The 25,947-nt window shown below is 44.1% G+C and overlaps 1 pseudogene; it reads left to right on the top strand.

The window, feature by feature from the left end:
• Window positions 1-10,416: 10,416 nt before the first annotated feature.
• LOC126109965 (5S ribosomal RNA) lies at window positions 10,417-10,534 on the top strand (annotated as a pseudogene).
• Window positions 10,535-25,947: the final 15,413 nt, after the last annotated feature.

Genomic DNA, 25,947 nt, shown 5'->3' with positions numbered 1-25,947 from the left:
CGTACAGACAGTAGAATTACGAGTAACAAATACTGTATGTACGCCCCAACAAATATACAACGTTGAATCAGGGTCTTCATAAGCAACAGTACTACACAACACATCAGACTACAACCACTATAATGGCGTCCAGCCGAAGGTTCAAATTATCCCGCGACTGCAGCGCCATCAGTGAGTCCAGTTATTTTTTACAAGGTCTTTGGTAGAATCGAATCGGTATCCCGTCAGGTCCAGTGGAGTGTTTCCGGAGAACGTGTGCGGCTGCTGGCCTTACCTGTGTTGCCGATCTATCGAGTTCAGGGCGAGTCCCCACCGGCTGGAGTGCGGGGCAGCGGCAGCGGCGGCCCGGGAAACGGGTGCAGGTTCAGGTTCTGCGCCCAGATCTCAGATCTGATGGGGTCGGCCGGAGCGCTGATTTACAGCTTTTCGCAAGGTTGGCAGGCCTGCAGCGAGACTGCACAGTGAGCGGCTGGCGGCCGCGGTCAGTGGGCCATTGTCGGGCGCGGGGCAGCGTGCCCATGTTTGTGCGCGAGACTGGCTGGAGTCGTGGACGGTGGCTGACGAGTTTGGGCTCGTTCCGCGCCTACGTCACGCATTCTTCGGTAACCAGTGAACGTTCAGGCATTTAACACAACATCAAATGACGCACTATGTGTCGTCATGGGAATTTTCCCCATAGATATCACCATCAGTTACCGCGCAGCAATGTACTGGCTTAGGATTGGGAGAATAGACCAGGTTCGGCAGATCACTGCTGTACCGATTGAGACAACACGCCAACTCAGAGCATGGCGAGTGGATACCTGGCAGAGCGAGTGGGCCAACAGCGATAAGGGCCGCCGTGTATACAACTTCTTCCCTGACATCCGGGAAAGACTAAAACTAAGACATATTGATCCCAGCCGCGGTATGGCACATTTCATCACAGGACATGGCCCTTATCCCACGCACCTGTACCGCGTGAGTCTGCAGCAGACTAATAGATGCACATGCGGGGAAGAAGGTTCCCCTGAACATACTGTCTTCTTCTGCGGACAACGCACGAACATAAGACACACAGTACACATAAATCGCCTGAACACACAGAAGGAACTACATGCCATAATACGCGACCCGGAAAGGTGGACTGAACTCAACAAACTAACGGACGAAATCTCGAAGATCCAACAAATAGAATACTTGCGCAACAGATCCTACCGAAGGCAAGTCGGTCCAAACAGACGTCACGATGCCCAGGGGGACACAGATATGATTAGCACCACGAGTGATGAAGAAGAAACAGATACAGACCAGGGCACCAACACAGATATTGAAGCGTCCAGCGCGGATGATCCATAGTGTCAACCAAGTTAAATTCAAAGAATAGAGTGGAACAACCGACAAGAGGTGCACAAGTCACACACAATCCTAAAAACAGATTGCACCTTATATATAAACAGTTAACAGCATCTCCATGTTCAATAAGAGCTTAAAGCTAGGTACCTCTTCAAGGGACCTACGCCTTCCGTTAAGAGGCAGCGCACAGTCTGTATGGAAGGATCTTAATTGTGGTCCCTCTCTTTTGAGCCCAACCCGACGGATACCTATGGTAGATCGGGGAAAACCACCGTTCAGGTCGTGTTGTCGGCGGGGCCGGAAGGTGCTAACTGCCACACCACGTATCATTGTAAGTCTCATTGGCTCAGTGTGAACTGTTTGTACAACTAACCTACACAGCCTACACCTCAACCTCCACTATACTAAGAACTTCTCATCTGAAGCTTAAAGCTGGGCACCTCTTCAAGGGACCCACGCCCCCCTGGTAAGAGGCGGCGCACGTCCTGGATGGAAGGATCTTAATTGTGGTTCTTCTCTTTTGAGCCCAAACCGACGGATACCTATGGTAGATCGGGGAAAACCACCGTTCAGGTCGTGTTGTCAGCGGGGCCGGGAGGTGCTTGCGCCTGGTGTACTCTACTAGGAGCCTTGTAGGCTCAACACAAACCGTTAGCGTCATTACCTTATTACTTTTACTACGAGTACCCTTTCATTAGCAACTTTGAGCCAAGCACAAAATCAGTTACCTCTCTATTGTATATCGTAAATAGTTTAGTAGGCTGGACATGGAGGTGTTAGTCTTAGTTTCTAGCTTTAACGTACCCTAATCTCTTCTAGTTAAGGTAGTTTTTAGGATGGTAGATGTTAAAGGCATGGTGAGCAACGGCCAGCGTTTTGAGGTTCATTCCAAGACACGGGCCGCCGCCCACAACCAGGTGACGGGCAATATTATACCTATAACTTCTCTATTCAGTTCTCTTCCTTCCTTCTTTCTAAATATTTAATTTCGTTTTGTTTATTAATATCTTACTTGATTTTGTATTAGTTATACTTTTTCTAATGCTGCACAAAAAAAAAAAGATATCAAATGGATCTAAACAGAGCCCGCCTCCACGTGGCGGGACACGGGCAACGGTGTGAGTGGGGACGGGAGCCGGTGTGGTGTTACTTTCAGTCACTGCGGACCCCGGACCCAGTCGCAGCGGCTAAGTGGCAACATACGACCCACCATAAGAAATTAGACGGTGGGTCATAAAATATAAGCAGCTAGTGGAAAAAAAAAGTGTCCTGAGCGCTCTGCTGTGGATGTCGTAGCCAATGCCAGCATGGTAGAGAGGTTATTTAGAAAATTGTTATTGAACACTGGTGTAATATTCTACGGTGTTTGTTATTTGTTGCACGAACCGGTTTTCGGCTGTTACGCCATCGCCGGGTACTCAAGTCCGCCCGCTTAGCTAGCCGGCACGGTAGCTCAGCGTGTTAGGTCAGAGGGTTAGCTGCCCTCTGTAATAAAAAAACTGAGTTAATGGGTCAACAACGAACGTAAACGGATGTCTTACGACGTCCGCCCCGAGCAGATGGAACGAACGAAAGCGAACAAAACGAGATAATAAAAAAGAAAAGTTGGGTGGTAACGTGCTTGCCTCCCATGCAAGTGGGCCTCGGTTCGATTCCCAGCCAGGTTGGAGATTTTCTCCGCTCGTGAACTGTGCATGGGGGCTTAATTATGAGAACTAATGAGTAAACGCAATAATTTTAGTAGCTGTGTGACCCGTTACGAAGTCTCGTAACCGCTTGGCGCTGACTAGTATTAGCACGCAATCTGACTGCGTAAAATAAAAATAAACAATGACAAGGAATTTCCATTAACACAATTGATTAATTAAGTCCCCTGCCACTATAAAAGCTACGAAACAACAAAGCACAAGTGTAACTGTTCTGTGTGTGGTGGTGTGACTCAACGTACATGTATCTGGCTCGGTTCTTTCTCAATACGACAAATATTTTAAACTCCATTTACAATGAACGAATTGAAAAACCAGAAATACTATAATTGCACATAGAAACCAGAATTACAAGTCTAATAAATGAACACGATCCAGATGCCTTGTTGACTGTACCTGTGAGCAAGAGGCATTGTCATTAAAGAAAACTGTAATACCTTCGTTGTGTACATAGTTCCGCGTAGTCAGCGCGTACACAACTTTCCCAATAGAGCGCACCCCACTAAGCACAACAGCGCAGGCACAGCGCACGTCCATCTGCGCACTACGAGATGGCGCTGCCATAGAGACGGACCAAATTCTGCTGCTGCCGATCTGAGTATTAATATGTAACGCAGCCAATGAGATTGCTGCTAACATAGAACCTTTCCTCCTCGCGGATCACACTCGCGCAGTGATACCTGAATGCTGGAGGTATTTAACGAATGTACAGACCTCCGATTAGTCAGTCTGCATTTGTCTGCACCAGTCTGTACCAGTCTGCATTAGTCTGTACCAGTCTGTACGAGTTCTACATTTGTCTGTACCAGTCTATAGTCAAGATTCAGTCTGTGCCTAATAAGATTACCATATTCCTGTACATAGCCATGAACATAAATGTATAGACACTTTTGTCAAGTATCAGAGATATATGTGAGAATAAGATTAACGTACCAGTACCAAAGGAACTTCAGATTGTCAGTTGTAAATAGCATCCAGAACCAAGTTAAGTAATTTTATGCTTGATGTTATTTTAATAAATGTGTGTGAAAATTAATCAAGTTCAGTTTAAAGTTGGTCACCGTCAATCTGCTACTCTAAGCGTGCAAGTGTCCTTTGTATCATCTGACCTAACGGCAGAAGATAAACACGCCACGATAAGACCACGAGACATATTGCTGACACTCGCCTACTTCGTTAGAGCGACAAGTGAAATAATCTGATGATGTGTGTACCGAAGGTCTTACAGGACGCACCCCACAACCTTTTTAACCTGATAATATATTGACAAAAATTTTCCATTACACCAGCATCATAAGTCAAAAGCCCATCTCCTCAAATCACTCTGACAATTGCAACTTCTTCCATCTATACATTAGACCAACCGAACAGCATCTACTCTCTCACCCAACAGAACAACAACTGCCCTCGACATCCTCTCAACTACTACAGCACCTGTGGAGGAGGCGGAATAATAATCAATAATCTTTGGCACAATCTCTGGCGCTGTAACTCAGTGTAGCCACCTTTCAACTGGCTGTTTGTGTTGTCCTCATTACCGGCGCGCAAGTCGCCCAGTGTGGCGTCGACTGCAGTAAGGCTTGCGACTCGGCGGCCGAACTTCCCCGGACGGGGCCTCTCGGCCAACAATGCCATACGCTCGTACTAAGATAAGTAGGTGGTGCAGCGGAATTTCGTTGGATCAAATATTTCAGATTGGTGAATGTACAGAGTATGTCCATATCCAAAGATGAAAAGTTTAATGTTACTGTGGTGTCACCGCCAGACACCACACTTGCTAGGTGGTAGCCTTTAAATAGGCCGCGGTCCGCTAGTATACGACGGACCCGCGTGTCGCCACTGCCAGTGATTGCAGACCGAGCGCCGCCACACGGCAGGTCTAGAGGGACGTCCTAGCACTCGCCCCAGTTGTATAGCCGACGTTCATAGCAATGGTTCACTGACAAATTACGCTCTCATTTGCCGAGACGATAGTTAGCATAGCCTTCAGCTACGTCATTTGCTACGACCTAGGAAGGCGCCATTACCAGTTTATATTGAGATTGTTATTAATGTATCAACAAGAGCGATGTTCTCCAATAAAGGATTTAAGTTAAGTACTCAAGCAACTACGTTCTTTTCTTGATAGGATAATTACTTTACCTTCTTCCAGACCTCACGCCAGCCTGCGTGAGCTTAAACGCGTGCCTATCGGCTTCCTCCAAACCCCGTGAATTGGCCCCTGCCAATTCACAACACAGTTACAATAGGAGTAAAACAAGAGAGGTTATTTCCGTGTAAAGAGATGTAAGATCGTTCCTAGAAAACAGAGCGCAGCATGTCATTCTCAATGGAGAGAAGTCTTCCGAAGTAAGAGTGATTTCAGGTGTGCACAGGGGAGTGTCGTAGGACCGTTGCTATTCACAATATACATAAATGACCTTGTGGATAACATCAGAAGTTCACTGAGGATTTTTGCGGATGATGCTGTAGTATATCGAGAGGTTGTAACAATGGAAAATTGTACTGAAATGTAGGAGGATCTGCAACGAAATGACGCATCGTGCAGGGAATGACAACTGAATCTCAATGTAGACAAGTGTAATATCCTGCGAATACATAGAAAGAAAGATCCTTTATCATTTAGCTACAATATAGCAGGTCAGCAACTGGAAGCAGTTAATTCCATAAATTATCTGGGAGTACGCATTAGGAGTGATTTAAAATGGAATGATCATATAAAGTTGATCGTCGGTAAAGCAGATGCTAGACTGAGATTCATTGGAAGAATCCTAAGGAAATGCAATCCGAAAACAAAGGAAGTAGGTTACAGTACGCTTGTTCGCCCACTGCTTGAATACTGTTCAGCAGTGTGGGATCCGTACCAGATAGGGTTGATAGAAGAGACAGAGAAGATCCAACGGAGAGCAGCGCGCTTCGTTATTTGGTAATCGCGAAAGCGTTACGGAGATGATAAACTCCAGTCGAAGACTGCAAGAGAGACGCTCAGTAGCTCGAGAACATACCTTCACCGAGGAGTCAAGCAGTATATTGCTACCTCCTACGTATATCTCGCGAAGAGACCATGAGCAGAAAACCAGAGAGATTAGAGCCCACACAGAGGCATACCGACAATCTTTCATTCCACGAACAGTACGACACTGGAATAGAAGGGAGAACCGACGGAGGTACTCCAGGTACCCTCCGCCACACACCGTCAGGTGGCTTGCGGAGTATAGATGCAGATGTAGATTTAACTAATATAAAATATGTGAAACATTAACTAATGAACTACAGACAAATTACAACAGTTGTATATTGAAGAAAAATAACTGAACAATAAGCTTTGGTGACATGTTCCAAAGCTGTACCTGAACAAATTAATCTTGTCTTTAACAGCTCACAAATTACAAACACATAAAGTATGAACCATGGACCTTGCCGTTGGTGGGGAGGCTTGCGTGCCTCAGCGATACAGATGGCCGTACCGTAGGTGCAACCACAACGGAGGGGTACCTGTTGAGAGGCCAGACAAACATGTGGTTCCTGAAGAGGGGCAGCAGTCTTTTCAGTAGTTGCAGGGGCAACAGTCTGGATGATTGACTGATCTGGCCTTGTAACATTAACCAAAACGGCCTTGCTGTGCTGGTACTGCGAACGGCTGAAAGCAAGGGGAAACTACAGCCGTAATTTTTCCCGAGGACATGCAGCTCTACTGTATGATTAAATGATGATGGCGTCCTCTTGGGTAAAATATTCCGGAGGTAAAATAGTCCCCCATTCGGATCTCCGGGCGGGGACTTCTCAAGAGGACGTCATTATCAGGAGAAAGAAAACTGGCGTTCTACGGATCGGAGCGTGGAATGTCAGATCCCTTAATCGGGCACGTAGGTTAGAAAATTTAAAAAGGGAAATGGATAGGTTAAAGTTAGATATAGTGGGAATTAGTGAAGTTCGGAGGCAGTAGGAACAAGACTTTTGGTCAGAAGATTACAGGGTTATAAATACCAAATCAAATAGGAGTAATGCAGGAGTAGGTTTAATAATGAATAAAAAAATAGGAGTGCGGGTTAGCTACTACAAACAGCATAGTGAACGCATTATTGTGGCCAAGATAGACACAAAGCCCATGCCTACTACAGTAGTACAAGTTTATATGCCAACTACCTCTGCAGATGATGAAGAAATAGATGAAATGTATGACGAGATAAAAGAAATTATACAGGTAGTGAAGGGAGACGAAAATTTAATAGGGGGGGGGGGGTTTGTGGGCGCTCAACATCGAGGTCATCAGCGGAAAATTTAATAGTCATGGGTGACTGGAATTCGTCAGTAGGAAAAGGGAGAGAAGGAAACATAGTAGGTGAATATGGATGGGGGGGGGAAGGAATGAAAGAGGAAGCCGCCTGGTAGATTTTTGCACAGAGCATAACTTAATCATAGCCAACACTTGGTTCAAGAATCATAAAAGGAGGTTGTATACCTGGAAGAATCCTGGAGATACTAAAAGGTATCAGATAGATTATATAATGGTAAGACAGAGATTTAGAAATCAGGTTTTAAATTGTAAGACATTTCCTGGGGCAGATGTGGATTCTGACCACAATCTATTGGTTATGAACTGCAGATTGAAACTGAAGAAACTGCAAAAAGGTGGGAATTTAAGGAGATGGGACCTGGATAAACTGAAAGAACCAGAGGTTGTAGAGAGTTTCAGGGAGAGCATAAGGGAACAATTGACAGGAATGTGGGAAAGAAATACAGTAGAAGAAGAATGGGTAGCTCTGAGGGATGAAGTAGTGAAGGCAGCAGAGGATCAAGTAGGTAAAAAGACGAGGGCTAATAGAAATCCTTGGGTAACAGAAGAAATATTGAATTTAATTGATGAAAGGAGAAAATATAAAAATGCAGTAAATGAAGCAGGCAAAAAGGAATACAACCGTCTCAAAAATGATATCGACAGGAAGTGCAAAATGGCTAAGCAGGGATGGCTAGAGGACAAATGTAAGGATGTAGAGGCTTGTCTCACTAGGGGTAAGATAGATACTGCCTACAGGAATTAAAGAGACCTTTGGAGAGAAGAGAACCACTTGTATGAATATCAAGAGCTCAGATGGCAACCCAGTTCTAAGCAAAGAAGGGAAGGCAGAAAGGTGGAAGGAGTATATAGAGGGTTTATACAAGGGCGATGTACTTGAGGACAATATTATGGAAATGGAAGAGGATGTAGATGAAGACGAAATGGGAGATAAGATACTGCGTGAAGAGTTTGACAGAGCACTGAAAGACCTGAGTCGAAACAAGGCCCCGGGAGTAGACAACATTCCATTGGAACTACTGACGGCCTTGGGAGAGCCAGTCCTGACAAAACTCTATCATCTGGTGAGCAAGATGTATGAGACAGGCGAAATACCCTCAGACTTCAAGAAGAATATAATAATTCCAATCCCAAAGAAAGCAGGTGTTGACAGATGTGAAAATTACCGAACTATCAGTTTAATAAGTCACAGCTGCAAAATACTAACGCGAATTCTTTACAGACGAATGGAAAAACTGGTAGAAGCCGACCTCGGGGAAGATCAGTTTGGATTCCGTAGAAATGTTGGAACACGTGAGGCAATACTGACCTTACGACTTATCTTAGGAGAAAGATTAAGAAAAGGCAAACCTACGTTTCTAGCATTTGTAGACTTAGAGAAAGCTTTTGACAATGTTGACTGGAATACTCTCTTTCAAATTCTGAAGGTGGCAGGGGTAAAATACAGGGAGCGAAAGGCTATTTACAGTTTGTACAGAAACCAGATGGCAGTTATAAGAGTCGAGGAGCATGAAAGGGAAGCAGTGGTTGGGAAAGGAGTAAGACAGGGTTGTAGCCTCTCCCCGATGTTATTCAATCTGTATATTGAGCAAGCAGTAAAGGAAACGAAAGAAAAATTCGGAGTAGGTATTAAAATTCATGGAGAAGAAGTAAAAACTTTGAGGTTCGCCGATGACATTGTAATTCTGTCAGAGACAGCAAAGGACTTGGAAGAGCAGTTGAACGGAATGGATGGTGTCTTGAAGGGAGGATATAAGATGAACAACAAAGGCAAAACGAGGATAATGGAATGTACTCTAAGTCGGGTGATGTTGAGGGTATTAGATTAGGAAATGAGACACTTAAAGTAATAAAGGAGTTTTGCTATTTGAGGAGCAAAATAACTGGTGATGGACGAAGCAGAGAGGCTATAAAATGTAGACTGGCAATGGCAAGGAAAGCGTTTCTTAAGAAGAGGAATTTGTTAACATCGAGTATCGATTTAAGTGTCAGGAAGTTATTTCTGAAAGTATTTGTATGGAGTGTAGCCATGTATGGAAGTGAAACATGGACGATAACTACTTTGGACAAAAAGAGAATAGAAGCTTTCGAAATGTGGTGCTACAGAAGAATGCTGAAGATAAGGTGGGTAGATCACGTAACTAATGAGGAGGTATTGAATAGGATTGGGGAGAAGAGAAGTTTGTGGCACAACTTGACTGGAAGAAGGGATCGGTTGGTAGGACATGTTTTGAGGCATCAACGGATCACAAATTTAGCATTGGAGGGCAGTGTGGAGGGTAAAAATCGTAGAGGGAGACCAAGAGATGAATACACTAAGCAGATTCAGAAGGATGTAGGTTGCAGTAGATACTGGGAGATGAAGAAGCTTGCACAGGATAGAGTAGCATGGAGAGCTGCATCAAACCAGTCTCAGGACTGAAGACCACAACAACAACAACAAAGTACAATAGTGATATTATGTAGGTGAGTGATAACACGAAATAAAAAATTATCAGACAACAAGAGAAATTATAGTAACTGAAGTAGAGGAAGTGGAGCATGTGAGAAAGAGGGGTAATTTATAGCGTGGACTGGATGGGGTTACGAGTAGTACCTGCTGTTAGAAGTGGTGATTAAGGGAACTGTGTCTGGTCATTCAGTATTAAGCTCGAGTTGACAGACATCACTCGCTCGCTTAAAGTCACTATTATATCATAGCTGTTTGTAATTTATGATCTATTAAAGACAAAATTACTTTATTCAGCCACACCTTTGGTATATGTCAGCAAAGCTTATTGTTCAGTTAAGTTGTTCTCTGTACAACTGTTCAGTTTTTCTGTAGTTCATTAGTTAATGTGTCACATACTTTATCTTAGTTGAATAATATCACATCGCATTTACACTGAAATAACCTCGCTTGTTTTATTCCTATTCCAGCATTAACGTTTTCATCTCTGTATATGGAGATGCGCTGTACATGCACTAGTTTTAAATATTCGATCCAACAAAATTCCACTGCACCACACACTTATCTTTGTACCTGATGATGGCGTAACAGCCGAAAACAGGTTCATGTAACAAATAATAAATATTGTAGCCAACGGCCTTGCCGCAGTGGTAACACCGGTTCCCGTCAGATCACCGAAGTTAAGCACTTTCGGGCTGGGCCAGCACTTGGATGGGTGACCATCCGGTCTGCCGAGCGCTGATGGCAAGCGGGGTGCACTCAGCCCTTGTGAGGCAAACTGAGGAGCTACTTGACTGGGAAGTAGCGGCTCTGGTCTCGTAAACTGACATACGGCCGGGAGAGCGTTGAGCTGACCACACGGCCCTCCGTATCCCCATCCAGTGACGCCTGTGCGCTGTCGATGACACGGCGGCAGGTCGGTACCAATGGGCCTTCATGGCTTGTTAGGGAGGAGTTTAATTCCCGGCGAGGTCAGGGATTTTCTCTGCCTCGTGATGGCTGGGTGTTGTGTGCTGTCCTTAGGTTAGTTAGCTTTAAGTAGTTCTAAGTTCTAGGGCACTGATGACCATAGATGTTAAGTCCCATAGTGCTCAGAGCCATTTGAACCATTTGAATTTGGAGGAGTTTAGTAGTTTTTAGTTGTTTATTACACCAGTGTTGTGTGTGTTTCATTCATAATACGGGGTGGAAAGTATTTAAACAGACAAACTCTGGGAGGTTGTAGGGAACATCAAAACAAATATTTTTCCCTAGTGTCATTTTTTCCTATGAGGAGTATTTAAACCGGTAGAGGAAGATTTCTCTGGCGGCAAATGAATTAAACCAACAAACACTTTTCCATTTTTTTATGACCAAGAGACAACACATTAACACAACCTAATTTCAATTACAGCTGATTTTCAAAAATGCCTCCATTGACACGTAAACAAAGGTTACGCCGTCGGATCATGTTCTGTCCAACACGGACAAAACCGCCAGGAGTATCCTGAATTGTTCCTGCTGCTGCTACTGTCCGGGAAATCAGATCCTCTTCTGATGCAACAGGAGTTGCGTAAACGAGGTTGCGCATCTCTCCCCACACAAAATAGTCCAGAGGGGACATATCTGGGGATCGAGCAGGCAATGGTACAGGACCACCTCTGCCAAACCACGTTTCTGGGAACCGTCGGTCCAGGAATCGACGCACACGACGACTGAAATGTGCCGGCGCCCCATCATGTTAGAACCATGTGCGTTGTCTTCTGGGGAGACGAGAAAATTGTGATAGCGCCTGCCATTTAATGGGCTAGGTAGCAGATACGGCCCAGTTAAACAGTCCCCTACAACACCGACTCACACATTAACGAAGAACCGCACTTAACGAGCGATAGTAACCTTGGCATGAGGGTTATCCTCACTCCAAACATGCGAATTGTGCATGTTGAAGACTCCATCACGCCCGAACGTTGCTTCATCGGTAAAAAACACAGAGGATAGAAATGTAGGATGCATTTCACACTGTTCCAGTTACCACTGCGAAAACTGTGGTCTGGTTGGATAATCAACTGGTTCCAGGTTGTGGATACGCTGTAAGTGAAATGGACGTAACATTTGCTCTCGAAGGACTGTTCTTACATTCGTCTGATTCGTCCCCATGTTACGTGCAATTGCACGAGTGCTGATTGAAGACTCCCGCTCCACATGCTGCAAGGCAGCTTCCTCCAATTGCAGCGTTCTTACCGTGCGACGGCGTCCCTGTCCAGGTAATCTGCTAAATGACCCGGTCTCACGCAGACGTTGGTACACACCAGCAAAGGTCGTATTATGCGGGATACGGCGATTAGGATATTGTTGTTGATAAACCCGCTGTGCAGCTTGTCCGTTGTGGTGCGCTACGTAGTACGCACCAACCGTATCAGAGTAGTCACTCCAGGTGTATCGCTCCACTAGTAAACAGAGACAATGCACTACTACACTGGTGGACAGCAGTTGCCTACAACTGAAGAGCGTAATACGCCCTCTAACAACTGAAGAGCGTAATACGGCCTCCACGGGTTTAAATAACCCTCATAAGAAAAAATGGCATTAGGGAAAAATATTTGTTTTGATGTCTCCTGCAACCTTCCAGAGTTTGTCGGTTTAAATATTTTTCACCCTGTATACAAAAATTCTACCAAGAACCGACAGAACAGTCAGCCAATGGAATTTTTATTCGATTTTTTGCGAGTTGCTGATGGTGATGGTAAGCGACAAATTCTACTATGCAAGCGAGAGAACAAAGTTGCGGCATGGATGTGTGTGATGTCCTTAGGTTAGTTAAGTTTAAGTAGTTCTAAGTTCTAGGGGACTGCTGACCTCCGCAGTTAAGTCCCACTAAAAAAAAAAAAAAAAAAAAAAAAAAAAAAAAAAAAAAAAAAAAGATAGAGATAAAAAAATCAAGATCAATAGGCATTTTTAAGCAAGCTATGAAAATATTGGCCATTTTTGATTGCATCATAAGCTTACGAGCCCAGTTCTCATCATTCACGGCAAGTTTTAATTTTCTGCTTTAATATGAAGATATCTGTGGCTGACGCTCATAAAATGCTGGGTAAGACCCATGGTGAGGCAGCTGTTAGTGAGAGAAAGCTCAGAGAATGATTCCAACGCTACAAGAACTTTGATTGAATCTTCTCATTTTGAGTTAACTGAAGGGCGATTTGTTTGGTTGTTAAGAACTATATTCAACAGCCAAGGTCGTATAAAATATTGTTTTTATTTTATTTTGAGAATAAGTTCAGCATATGTAAACAGTTGTGCTGTTGGTGATTAAAATTCTTCTGGGTATTATGCCGCGTCATTGCTAAAAACTAACAACAATAATGAACTAAAACCGACGAATTGCAACGGCCTTCCTCAGGGCACGACTGGTTTTGCATGGGGATTGGTGCCTCTATTTATTACAGACTATCGATGTCTGACGTCACTGTTGTAAAACTTTTAATTGGCCCTCTAATATGATTGGCTACTCATGACGTAAGATGGAAAGAAAGAGGCTATTCGTGGATGCCCATGTCGTCAACGATTGGTAGCTGTCCGCCAATCAACGTTCGGCTTCTGGTCGGCAGGTTTTCCTCCCGGTGTGCGCGGAGGTGGACTGACAGTTGCTCTACAGCTCTTTGTGCAGGTACGCCCGTGTCCCGTGTGTATAGCTTCTGCCCCGTTGGACTGGGATGGCCGGCAACCAGGACGCCGGGAGTTTGTGGCCATCTTCTCTCTGTTGATGTTGTCAGGCTGCTTAATAATTTCGATCGCCTCCCGTATTTTGCGTTCTCGCATCAACGATTCTTTCGCCAGTACTCGCGCCTCCTGGAACCTGATAGGTTGTCCAATGCCACGGTGGTGTTCCGCTATCGCCGATTTATTATGTTATTGTAATCGTACATAGCGTTCGTATTCTGCTAATCGTAAGCTGACAGATCTCCCTGTTTCTCCTATGTAGGCAGCTCCGCACTCACACCGTAGTTCGTAAATGTTGTGGATTGGCAGGAGACCAACCCGTAATATTAGAGGAAGCCGAAAGGCACGCGTTTTAGCTCACGCAGGCTGGCGTGAGGTCTGGAACAGGACAAGGAAATTAGACTAGCAAAAAACGTACATAGCTGCTGGAATACTTAACTTTAATCCGTAAATGGTGAACATCGCTCTTGACGGTACATGTTTTACAGCATCAATGGTAACTGCTAATGGCGCCTTGCTAGGTCGTAGCAAATGACGTAGCTGAAGGCTATGCTAACTATTGTCTCGGCAAATGAGAGCGTATTTTGTCAGTGAACCATCGCTAGCAATGTCGGCTGTACAATTGGGGCGAGTGCTAGGAAGTCTCTCTTGGACTAGACCTGCCGTGTGGCGGCGCTCGGTCTGCAATCACTGATAGTGGCGACACGCGGGTCCGACGTATACTAACGGACCGTGGCCGATTTAAAGGCTACCACCTAGCAAGTGTGGTATCTGGCGGTGACACCACAGTAAACAGCTGAAGTGTTAAGATTGTTGACAACATCCTTGGCGGAACCTATCATTTCGTAGATCCTGTGGCTGCTTCGAAAAATCGTTTTGAAACCTCGTCGGCGGAGGGCGTTGCCTAGCCGTTCACTGACGCCTACGTTCTTATATCAGCTGTGCTGTTGTGTACCGTGGCTGTATGACGTAATATGGAACTGTGAGGAATATGTGTATGGACACAGTCAGTTGCACAAGGGTGCTTTATATGTTGTAAATACTTTGACGATGACAAACCTTTTATAATGTGCTATTTTTAATCACTTGACATGTTGTGCGTGAGTTCAGCGTAAAATGAACATGTTTTACAACAAAAGATTTTAATCATTTTAATTGAATCAACAGAGGGTTCTTGGTGAATCATTGTAAATTAACTAAACAAACACTATTTCTTGTGATTTACCGAAAATATTCCTTCACTGACACTTTCATCCAGGATACCTCACAACATCCGACAACCTACAAACATGCAGCATTCGACCACATGATCCACCGTCTCTTTTCTGTCCCTGTGTTCCAAGAAGACTTTGACCAGGAACTTAACACAATAAAAACAATAGCCACAAGTAATGAATGAATTTAACCACAACATCACTGATGAAATTTTAGGCAAAGAGATGAAGAAACAAGCGAGGTCCCTGCTGTCCCCAATGAAAAACGCAGACAAACGGCAAAAGAAATGGTGCAGATTACCTTTTATAGGGAAAACATCAAATAGCATAAGTAACATCTCTGTGTTTTTTGTATGTCCCTCAGGCAATAGGTAGTTTCTTGTTCAATACAAAAACACAAACAACGAACTATCAGAAAAAGTGGGGTTTATTAAATCACACGCAACGGCCTTGCCGCAGTGGATACACCGGTTCCCGTGAGATCACCGAGGTTAAGCGCTGTCGGGCGTGGCCGGCACTTGGATGGTTGACCATCCAGCCACCATGCGCTGTTGCCATTTTTCGGGGTGCACTCAGCCTCGTGATACCAATTGAGGAGCTACTCGACCGAATAGTAGCGGCTCCGGTCAAAGAAAACCATCATAACGACCGGGAGAGCGGTGTGCTGACCTCACGCCCCAACTATTGCATCCTCAACTGAGGATGACACGGCGGTCGGATGGTCCCGATAGGTCACTTGTGTCCTGAAGACGGACTACGTTTTTTTTTTTTTTTTTTTTTTTTTTTTTAAATCACACCCCGCGTGTGTCAGTTTTGCTACACTGGACGGGCGGGGAGGTGAATCTGCACCAGGCTTAAGGAACACGACGGAAGCTGGAGATTGAAGAATCCTGATTCAGCCATTGCAGAACATTGGCTGAACAATAACCACAAATACACAACAGATGTACAAGTCTTTCACACAGAGGAAAAGTGGGCCAAACTCAACCAATTAGACATTTTTTAAAATTAGAACACGGATGTGTATATCCCCACACCTATTATTAAAAGAGCGGTCTAAGGCGCTACAGTCATGGACTGTGCGGCTGGTCCCGGCGGAGGTTCGAGTCCTCCCTCGGGCATGGGTGTGTGTGTTTGTCCTTAGGATAATTTGGGTTAAGTAGTGTGTAAGCTTAGGGACTGATGACCTTAGCAGTTAAGTCCCATAAGATTTCACACACATTTGAACATTTATTATTAAAAGAGTAAACCCAATTCAATTATTCACCTCTTTTAGGTGAGATCACAACGCCAGGGTAGAAGCAAAACTTTGGGTCCCAGTCCATCGTAGTTAAAAAGTTTTTGGTTGATGCATAACTTTAGTCCTGTCTTTGTAGTGTAATTGCTAAATTGCATAAATGTATGTAATTTGTTAAAAATGGACATTGACGTAATTGTACATTAAGCTATGGATAGATACCTTCCGAAACTGAGATGATTATCTGTGCCTTGTCATCATGTTTTCCCGGCCGGAGTGGCCGTGCGGTTCTCGGTGTTACAGTCTGGAACCGCGTGACCGCTACGGTCGCAGGTTCGAATCCTGCCTCGGGCATAGATGTGTGTGATGTCCTTAGGTTACCAGAATGAGATTTTCACTCTGCAGCGGGGTGTGCGCTGATATGAAACTTCCTGGCATATTAAAACTGTGTGCCCGACCGAGACTCGAACTCAGGACTCGGGACTCGGGCACACAGTTTTAATCTGCCAGGAAGTTTCATATCAGCGCACACTCCGCTGCAGAGTGAATATCTCATTCTGGAAACATCCCCCAGGCTGTGGCTAAGCCATGTCTCCGCAATATCCTTTCTTTCAGGATTGCTAGTTCTGCAAGTTCGCAGGAGAGTTTCTGTAAAGTTTGGAAGATAAGAGACGAGATACTGGCAGAAGTAAAGTTCCTTAGGTTAGTTAGGTTTAAGTAGTTCTAAGTTCTAGGGGACTGATGACCACAGCAGTTGAGTCCCATAGTGCTCAGAGCCATTTGAACCATTTTTTTCATCATGTTTATTTGTGCATTTTCATCTTTGGGAATCACTAATGTACTTGAAAATGGTCTTATAACCTGAAGCTATGTTGCGTAGTAACATTACATTAATCGTAAAATTGTGAAACAGGGCAAAAAACAATGTTTGTTTAGTCAAAAGTCCGTAGCTCGTGGTCGTGCGGTAGCGTTCTCGCTTCCCGCACCCGGGTTCCCGGATTCGATTCCCGGCGGGGTCAGGGATTTTCTCTGCCTCGTGATGACTGGGTGTTGTGTGATGTCCTTAGGTTAGTTAGGTTTAAGTAGTTCTAAGTTCTAGGGGACTGATGACCATAGATGTTAAGTCCCATAGTGCTCAGAGCCATTTTAGTCAAAAGATTTTAACACCTGAAGATGAAAGCACAGAGTGTTGAAACCGGTTGTCTTAATTAACAAAAAAATTTTATGTGATCTTGGCTGTTGAGTATAGTTTTTAGCTTCAAGAACGCTGATTTTGCCGTCGAAGACCAACATGGCGGCGGAAGAGAGTAAGCTTTCGGAGCTACTGAAACGGACGGAAACTATCCCAGCAGATCGTTAACGGAAGCAGTTGACGCTTTTATGCTGAGCACTGAAAGACAAACGGCTACGATACAGAGATAGACATGAAAAGGTGATTTTGCAGCGTGGCAGTTCTCGACCCCCCTGTCGCTAAAGTTGTCAATATAGACTCGAAAACGTTGAAGTCGGAAGTCCTAAACCATCCGCCGTATTTTCCGTACATTGCTCCCTCTGACTGCCACTTTTTTCGATCAATCCGCACGGCTGAGGTACCAGTGTATGTAGGCTGTTTAGGTTTCTATGTTGGTAACGCCATGTAGCGCACTATATGAAAATCACTGACTGTGTTGCCGGGCGCTGATAACCACGCAGTTGAGCGCCCCACAAACCAACAATCATCATCACTGACTGTGTTGTGTGCAGTTTGTGGCTGGTTTGGATTGTTGGAATTTGCTATAGTAGTGTTGGGCAGTTGGCTGTTAACAGCGCGTAGCGTTGCGCAGTTGGAGGTGAGCCACCAGCAGTGGTGGATGTGGGGAGAGAAATGGCGGAGTTTTGAGAGCGGATGATCTGGACGTGTGTCTATCAGAGACAGTAAATTTGTAAGACTGGATGTCATGAACTGCTATATATGTTATGACTTTTGAACTCTATTAAGGTAAATACATTGTTTGTTCTCTATCAAACTCTTTCATTTGCTAACTATGCCTATCAGTAGTTAGTGCCTTCAGTAGTTTAGCTGGCAGTAGTGGCGCTCGCTGTATTGCAGTAGTTCGAGTAACGAAGATTTTTGTGAGGTAAGTGATTTGTGAAAGGTATAGGTTAATGTTAGTCAGGGCCATTCTTTTGTAGGTATTATTGAAAGTCAGATTTCGTTGCGCTAAAAATATTGTGTGTCAGTTTAGTGTTGATCAGAATAAGTAAAGCGAGAAACGTCTGAGTACGTTCAGTTCTGCACAGCTGTTAGAAAATCAAATAACGTAAGAGGTTTATCAGCACAGTCATTCATAAATTTTTCTAAGGGGACGTTTCATATGTCGACTCTTAGCCGAGAATATCTCACTGGAATCCTCTGATTTTTTTTCTTGCAGTTTGTGTAATTAGTGTCGCTATTGTTTATTGCTAGCGCAATTTCTAAGGGGACGTTTCACCAGCCCTTCCAGTCATGTGAACAAGGGCAAAAATGGGTTCGATTCATGTACCTCCTCAAAAGTCGCCCAGTTCTTCCACCGCGGGATTCGTATGGTGCCGAAAGATGGGGAGAAAGAAGAATTTACGAAAACTGCCTGAGTTTTGGCCATCAGCCTGCCACGTGCCTTTCAGCTCAGATCTATTTCCTGGCGTTCATGCTTAATGAACAAATCTTTTCCACGAATTATTTCTTGGTTTCTGAATTTACGTGGATTGACTGATTTTTAGTCACCAGCCCACGATGTTCTCATCAGTTTAAAGTTACCTTCTGACGGTCCCGTTTGGTGAGTAGATCTCTTTCTCCTGAGCTCGAACCGAGCGAGGTGGCGCAGTGGTTAGCACACTGGACTCGCATTCGGGAGGCCGACGGTTCAATCCCGCGTCCGGCCATCCTGATTTAGGTTTTCCATGATTTCCCTAAATCGCTTCAGGAAAATGCCACTATGGTTTCTTTGAAAGGACAGGACTAACTTCCTTCCGCATCCTTCCCTAATCCGATGAGACCGATGACCTCGCTGCTTAGTCTCCTCCCCTAAACAACCCAACCCAACCCAGAGCTCAATGAATACCCGTATGCATTATACATTTATGATTATGGATTGCTTCGCGTTTTTTGGTTTTCTGAAAAAGGATTTAGTTTTGGTTCAGATGGTTTTGAGCACTATGGGACTTAACATCTGAGGTCACCATATAACGATATGTTTACGTAATGTGTATACATAAACATGCAGTTATAAATGTCCCCGTTCGTAGTCGCTAATTATAACAATATGTTTACTTTTATACTGTAACATATAACAGCGGTGGAAATATATTTGCGAACGCCGACCGTGTGCGGCTGTCTCTTGTTGGATCGTCTGATCAGTCGGAAGTTGCAGTGCAGAGGAGAGTAAACGCCTATTCAAAATATAATTTTTTTGGATAGCTCAACATGAATTTCCTAAGGGACCGTAGTTTATCATGAATTTACCAGTAGAGAGAATACTTCGCCGCATGCAACTTCCGTCCGATCTCGACGAATGAAATCGTGACTGTGAACTCTCTATTTGGCAGAAACACAAAGAAAATTAAATAACTTCATGAAAGAGTGAGACACAGATTCTATAATAAATAAATAGTCCATACACCAGTTCCATTTAACTCTGAATTTATGGCAATTAATAGATGAACTTACACTGCAATGAAGGATTTAACATGGATGCCGTTTTGACTGGCACTTCTCGTAATGAAAATAATTCCTTTGATGTTTTCACATACACGTCGCACAATAAATCTATTGCTGTGCAGTATTGTACTTTTAGTATTGCACTTTTACTTTACACTAAAATATTATTATTTTTGACAATAATAATACGGCGGCAAGACATGCGCGTCCGACACAAGTTACAAGAGACAAGAGAAAAAATGAGTAACTGTTCATCGAGAATACCTCGTACATCCAAAGAATGTGTAAAAGTGTTCTTCTTCTGTCCGTTTTTCACGCCGCGGTTTTCAAAGTCAGTAACTCAGTGCATCTCTGACGGCGCTTCGACAATAAACACGTTACCTCACAGGTCGTTCGCCTTTTACATTCTGATAACATTATTTGCTAACTGTAGCTGTTGCCGAACGACTGCTCGATTAGTGAATGATTTAAAATGATAAGGCAATCACATAATGTTACAAGCAGTCCCCTAGAACTCAGAACTACTTAAACCTAACTAACCTAAGGACATGACACACGTCCATGCCCGAGGCAGGATTCGGACATGCGACCGTAGCAGTCGCGCGGTTCCAGACTGAAGCGCCTAGAACCGCTCGGTCACACCGGCCGGCTTAGTTTTGGTGATTGGGCAGTAACATTTTATGAGTATTTATGTTACTGAAATGCTACCCAAACATCCACGTGAACTGCTTCTTATGTAAGAAAGATAGTTATGCATATTTATAGGAAACTTCTGCCTGTAAACTACTTTTTTTTATTTTTGTGCCCTCGTATGCGTTGGTGGTTCATTCTGGCAGTCCCCATTGCTCTCTGGATTTCTACCAAGCATTTAGCCACTTGGAACAGCTGAACGCACGCGTAGACCGTTAATGAATGATTCGTGTGTACTCTCCCTCTCTAGTACCTGTCGTGTAGAGATGGGCAAACTGAAACACAAAACTGTTTCGAAACAAATGAAACAATACAATGTAATGTATCGAAACGCTGTTTCGAAACAGTGAAACAGTTTGTGTTTTGTAATAGTACTGGAGGCGGGAACAAACTGCAGAAACAACGGATACGCTACTGGGATTCCCAAATTTCGTTAGTATGGGTAATATATATCCGGCCTGCTAATATTCATGCACACATTGTAGAGAATAGGCACATTGACCATAGACTCATGAATAAAGCCACATAATTCGACAAAAAAAAACGAAATATAAGAGAAAAAAATTTTTGTCCCTCAAGGTGTTTCAAATCATTACTATAAATCCACCATGCTTCCCAGCCCTTCCCGTTCAACATTACAACATCAATGATCCGTCAATCACATTGCTTGAAAGTACATCCAATTTACGTATATGTCTAAAAACTGCCACACTACGCCTTTTCTAATTCAAAATGTTGTAGGTTTACTTGAGTTTTTTTAATGTGATAACTGTACATGAACAGAGAAGCATATTTTATAGGAGATGTGTAATTTAACTGAATGTTTTTCACACTTTTATTATTTTGAATGCGAATAGTGTGCTTTATTTTATTGTTTGTTAGTGTTTATAAAGCATATATTACGCCATTTCGGAACAGAGTAGTCAATTAGAAACGAAACTTTATTTTCGGAAATCTTAAGCATCATGCCGTTGTGTGTCAAAAAGATCTCGACACTCTTGAAAGAGTTTCATGAAGTAGTATGTTAAACGTATTTCCGTATCTGTGCCGTGCCCGAATCTCGTCCGAGACAAAGTGAAATGAACCATCACTGTTTCGATACAGTTAGTCCGTCCAAGCACAAGTGGACTGAAACAGCGTTATTTTGAAACAACGATACAGTTTCTGTGGCTGGCTCGAGACCGAATCTGGTCCCGTTATCCGACACAGTGCGGAATGAAACACCACTGTTTCGAAACAGTGAAACATAGCAGTTTCGAAACAGTGAAACAGTTCCACGTATCGATACACTGTATCGAAACATAGAAACAGTGGCCAAGTCTACTGTCGTGATCCTAAGGTGGGCAGTACCTTTTTTAATCATTTCATTTAGTTTTTCTGTCGTCCGCCCCGATAGCTGAGTGGTAGCCGACACGGTAGCTCAGCGTGTCCGCTCAGAGGGTTAGCTGCCCTCTCTAATAAAAAAAACAGAGTCAACGGCTCAACACTGAACTTGAACGGGTGTCACTGGACATCCGCACCGAACAAATGCAACGAACAAAATGATAACAATAAAAAAATGTGGTCAGCGTGACGGATTGCCGTCCTACGGTCCTGGATTCGATTCCCGGCTGGGTCGGGGATTTTCTCCGCTAAGGGACTGGGTGTTGTGCTGTCTTCATCATCATTTCATCCCCATCCGGCGCGCAGGTCGTCCAATGTGGCGTCGAATGTACGAGGGCAGTTCAATAAGTAATGCAAAACATTTTTTTTCTGAAACAGGGGTTGTTTTATTCAGCATTGAAATACACCAGGTTATTCCCCAATCTTTTAGCTACACAACACTATTTTTCAACGTAATCTCCATTCAATGCTACGGCCTTACGCCACCTTGAAATGAGGGCCTGTATGCCTGCACGGTACCATTCCACTGGTCGATGTCGGAGCCAACGTCGTACTGCCTCAATAACTTCTTCATCATGCGCGTAGTGCCTCCCACGGATTGCGTCCTTCATTGGGCCAAACATATGGAAATCCGACGGTGCGAGATCGGGGCTGTAGGGTGCATGAGGAAGAACAGTCCACTGAAGTTTTGTGAGTTCCTCTCGGGTGCGAAGACTTGTGTGAGGTCTTGCGTTGTCATGAAGAAGGAGAAGTTCGTTCAGATTTTTGTGCCTATGAACACGCTGAAGTCGTTTCTTCAATTTCTGAAGAGCAGCACAATACACTTTAGAGTTGATCGTTTGACCATGGGGAAGGACATCGAACAGAATAACCCCTTCAGCGTCCCAGAAGACTGTAACCATGACTTTACCGGCTGAGGGTATGGCTTTAAACTTTTTCTTGGTAGGGGAGTGGGTGTGGCGCCACTCCATTGATTGCCGTTTTGTTTCAGGTTCGAAGTGATGAACCAATGTTTCATCGCCTGTAACAATCTTTGACAAGAAATTGTCACCCTCAGCCACATGACGAGCAAGCAATTCCGCACAGATGGTTCTCCTTTGCTCTTTATGGTGTTCGGTTAGACAACGAGGGACCCAGCGGGAACAAACCTTTGAATATCCCAACTGGTGAACAATTGTGACAGCACTACCAACAGAGATGTCAAGTTGAGCACTGAGTTGTTTGATGGTGATCCGTCGATCATCTCGAACGAGTGTGTTCGCACGCTCCGTCATTGCAGGAGTCACAGCTGTGCACGGCCGGCCCGCACGCGGGAGATCAGACAGTCTTGCTTGACCTTGCGGCGATGATGACACACGCTTTGCCCAACGACTCACCGTGCTTTTGTCCACTGCCAGATCACCGTAGACATTCTGCAAGCGCCTATGAATATCTGAGATGCCCTGGTTTTCCGCCAAAAGAAACTCGATCACTGCCCGTTGTTTGCAACGCACATCCGTTACAGTCGCCATTTTAACAGCTCCGTACAGCGCTGCCACCTGTCGGAAGTCAATGAAACTATACGAGACGAAGCGGGAATGTTTGAAAATATTCCGCAAGAAATTTCCGGTTTTTTCAACCAAAAGTGGCCGAGAAAAAAAAATGTGTTGCATTACTTATTGAACTGCCCTCGTAGTAAGACCTGCACCAAGGCGGCCGGATCTGCCCCGTAAGGGCCCCTCCGGCTAATGACGCCAAACGCTCATTTCCATTTTTTTCCAGTGTTCTGTCGGAGAGTTTCTACTTAAGGAGTCAATTTTATTGTGTGAAATCTCAGATTGTTTTCGAATGTTATTTTGTGCGACTGTAGGAATGGTTTCGTTTACAGTGTTAATTAATAAATCAGTCACGTGATCTTTGGTATGAATAAGCACCTCTCCAGTCATCTTGAATCCCCCAAAAAGAGAAAGATCTGAGCATTAGCACTGGGTATATTATCGCCATTTTTACCTGTTTTCCGTCTTCCCATTAGTTGCTCTAAATTCGCGTAGGTATCCTACTAAATGAAGGCGGTTTGTTTATTGACGAATGCGTTTCGCTTCTTTTATTTGGGAAGCATCATCAGTGCCGATTTCCAGCGGTGTTAACACATGTGTTTTAACACATATATGTCGATCACCAAGTGAAAGTGAAACATGCGATGTGACTAATGTGGATGAAAGAACGCCAGAAATTGGCGGGCTGGGGTGTGAAAACTAGCAAATACATCTCCAGGAGCACACACATGTGTTAACAGCGCTGGAAATCGCCACTCATGATGCTTCTCAATTACAAGAAGTGAAACGCGTATGGCAATAAACAAACCACCTTCATTTAGTTACATAGACAGTACATACCTCCACAGATATTGAGTATTATTAATCCCTGCTATGCCAAGGACGGGGATACTTCATACCCACCTTTTGGAAATGTATTAATCTAGTCAGTTACTATGTATCCAGAATGAGATTTTCACTCTGCAGTGGAGTGTGCGCTGATACGAAACTTCCTGGCAGATTAAAACTGTGTGCCCGACCGAGACTCGAACTCGGGACCTTTGTCTTTCGCGTGCAAGTTCTCTACCAGCTGAGCTACCCAAACACGACTCACGACCCGTCCCCACAGCTTTGCTTCTGCCAGTACTTCGTCTCCTACCTTCCAAACTTTGCACAAGCTCTCCTGCGAACCTTGCAGAACTAGCACTCCTGAAAGTAAGGATATTGCGGAGACATGGCTTAGCCATAGCCTGAGGGATGTTTCCAGAATGAGATTTTTCACTCTGCAGGGGAGTGTGCGCTGATATGAAACTTCCTGGCAGATTAAAACTGTGTGCCCGACCGAGACGCGAACTCGGGACCCTTGCTCTACAGGTGAGCTACCCAAGCGCGACTCACGCCCCGTCCTGGCAGAAGTAAAGCTGTGAGGACGGGGCGTGTGTCGTGCTTGGGTAGCTCAGCTGGTAGAGGACTTGCACGCGAAAGGCAAAGGTCCCGCACACAGTTTTAATCTGCAAGGAAGTTTCAGTTACCATGTAATTTTGAAAAATGTTGTTTTTAATGAATTCTTTTACCAGATTCCATAATTGTTTTAAATTTTGCAGTTGAACTGAACCAAAATATTAAAATGTAAGTAGTAGATGTCACTTTCCACAATGATTCAACATTTTCTGGTTAAGGACCTTACTTACACATTAAAATGTCTTTAAAACGTATGTTGTAACTAAAGGTCAACAAATATGAACTAAATTTAATTAATTTTTTTTGTGATGATGATAAAGAACCCCCATCTTGGTAGTACACGTTATCGCCTAGGGCGTGGTAAAATATATTTTCCAACTGTGGATCCTACTTATACATCAGTACTTCTTTAAACAGTATGCTTCTGAGTTAACTACAATTAACAATTTTTTAAACTTTTTTTAGAGTGCTCGTAAAGTACCTTCTTCTTGGCAACGCGCATTACGGAAAATGTGTTAGTACCGCTAGGGTTAGAAGAAAGCTAGGCGTTGCGCGAATTAGAATCACTTATTGCAGGCCGGCCGCGGTGGTCTAGCGGTTCTGGCGCTGCAGTCCGGAATCGCGGGACTGCTACGGTCGCAGGTTCGAATCCTGCCTCGGGCATGGGTGTGTGTGCTGTCCTTAGGTTAGTTAGGTTTAAGTAGTTCTAAGTTCTAGGGGACTTATGACCTAAGATGTCGAGTCCCATAGTGCTCAGAGCCATTTTTGAACTTATTGCAGTGCTCACAACATTATTTTCCCCTACTACCATTTTCGCAATACAGTACTTTGTTAATTTATATTGTCAATATCCGTCGCGCATCGGAAATACATCTCTTAATAACCATTGTACTAGGCCGTTAATGCAGCATATCTTACGTAATTCGTCCGATTGACGTACAAGGTAGCAAAGATCACGTTCCTGAGCGAGACCTAGTTACGGGAGCAGGGCGTAGAAGGTCTAAGTCATATCCGAGGCCGCACGAGACAGGCTTTTATCGAGCGATCCAGTTTAGGAGAAACAAGGCGGCTTTCAATATTAATACCAGTTTCACAATATTAGTCCTTATCTTTAACAATACAAACCGATGCTGAAAAGTACTCTGTTCACCTGTTTCGACATGCAAAAACAGATAAAATTCATTTGCAACACGAACTCGAACAACAACATAACCCAGGTTCTTGCAAATGGCGGCGTCACGTCTGCACTTTATACAAAGCACTGGATGCGTTCATTGTCTCACTGC

The sequence above is a fragment of the Schistocerca cancellata genome, chromosome 12 (assembly GCF_023864275.1).
Source record: "Schistocerca cancellata isolate TAMUIC-IGC-003103 chromosome 12, iqSchCanc2.1, whole genome shotgun sequence".
Taxonomy (NCBI): domain Eukaryota; kingdom Metazoa; phylum Arthropoda; class Insecta; order Orthoptera; family Acrididae; genus Schistocerca; species Schistocerca cancellata.
Note: the sequence above shows the minus strand (reverse complement) of the source record. Positions and strands in the feature narration are given on the sequence as shown.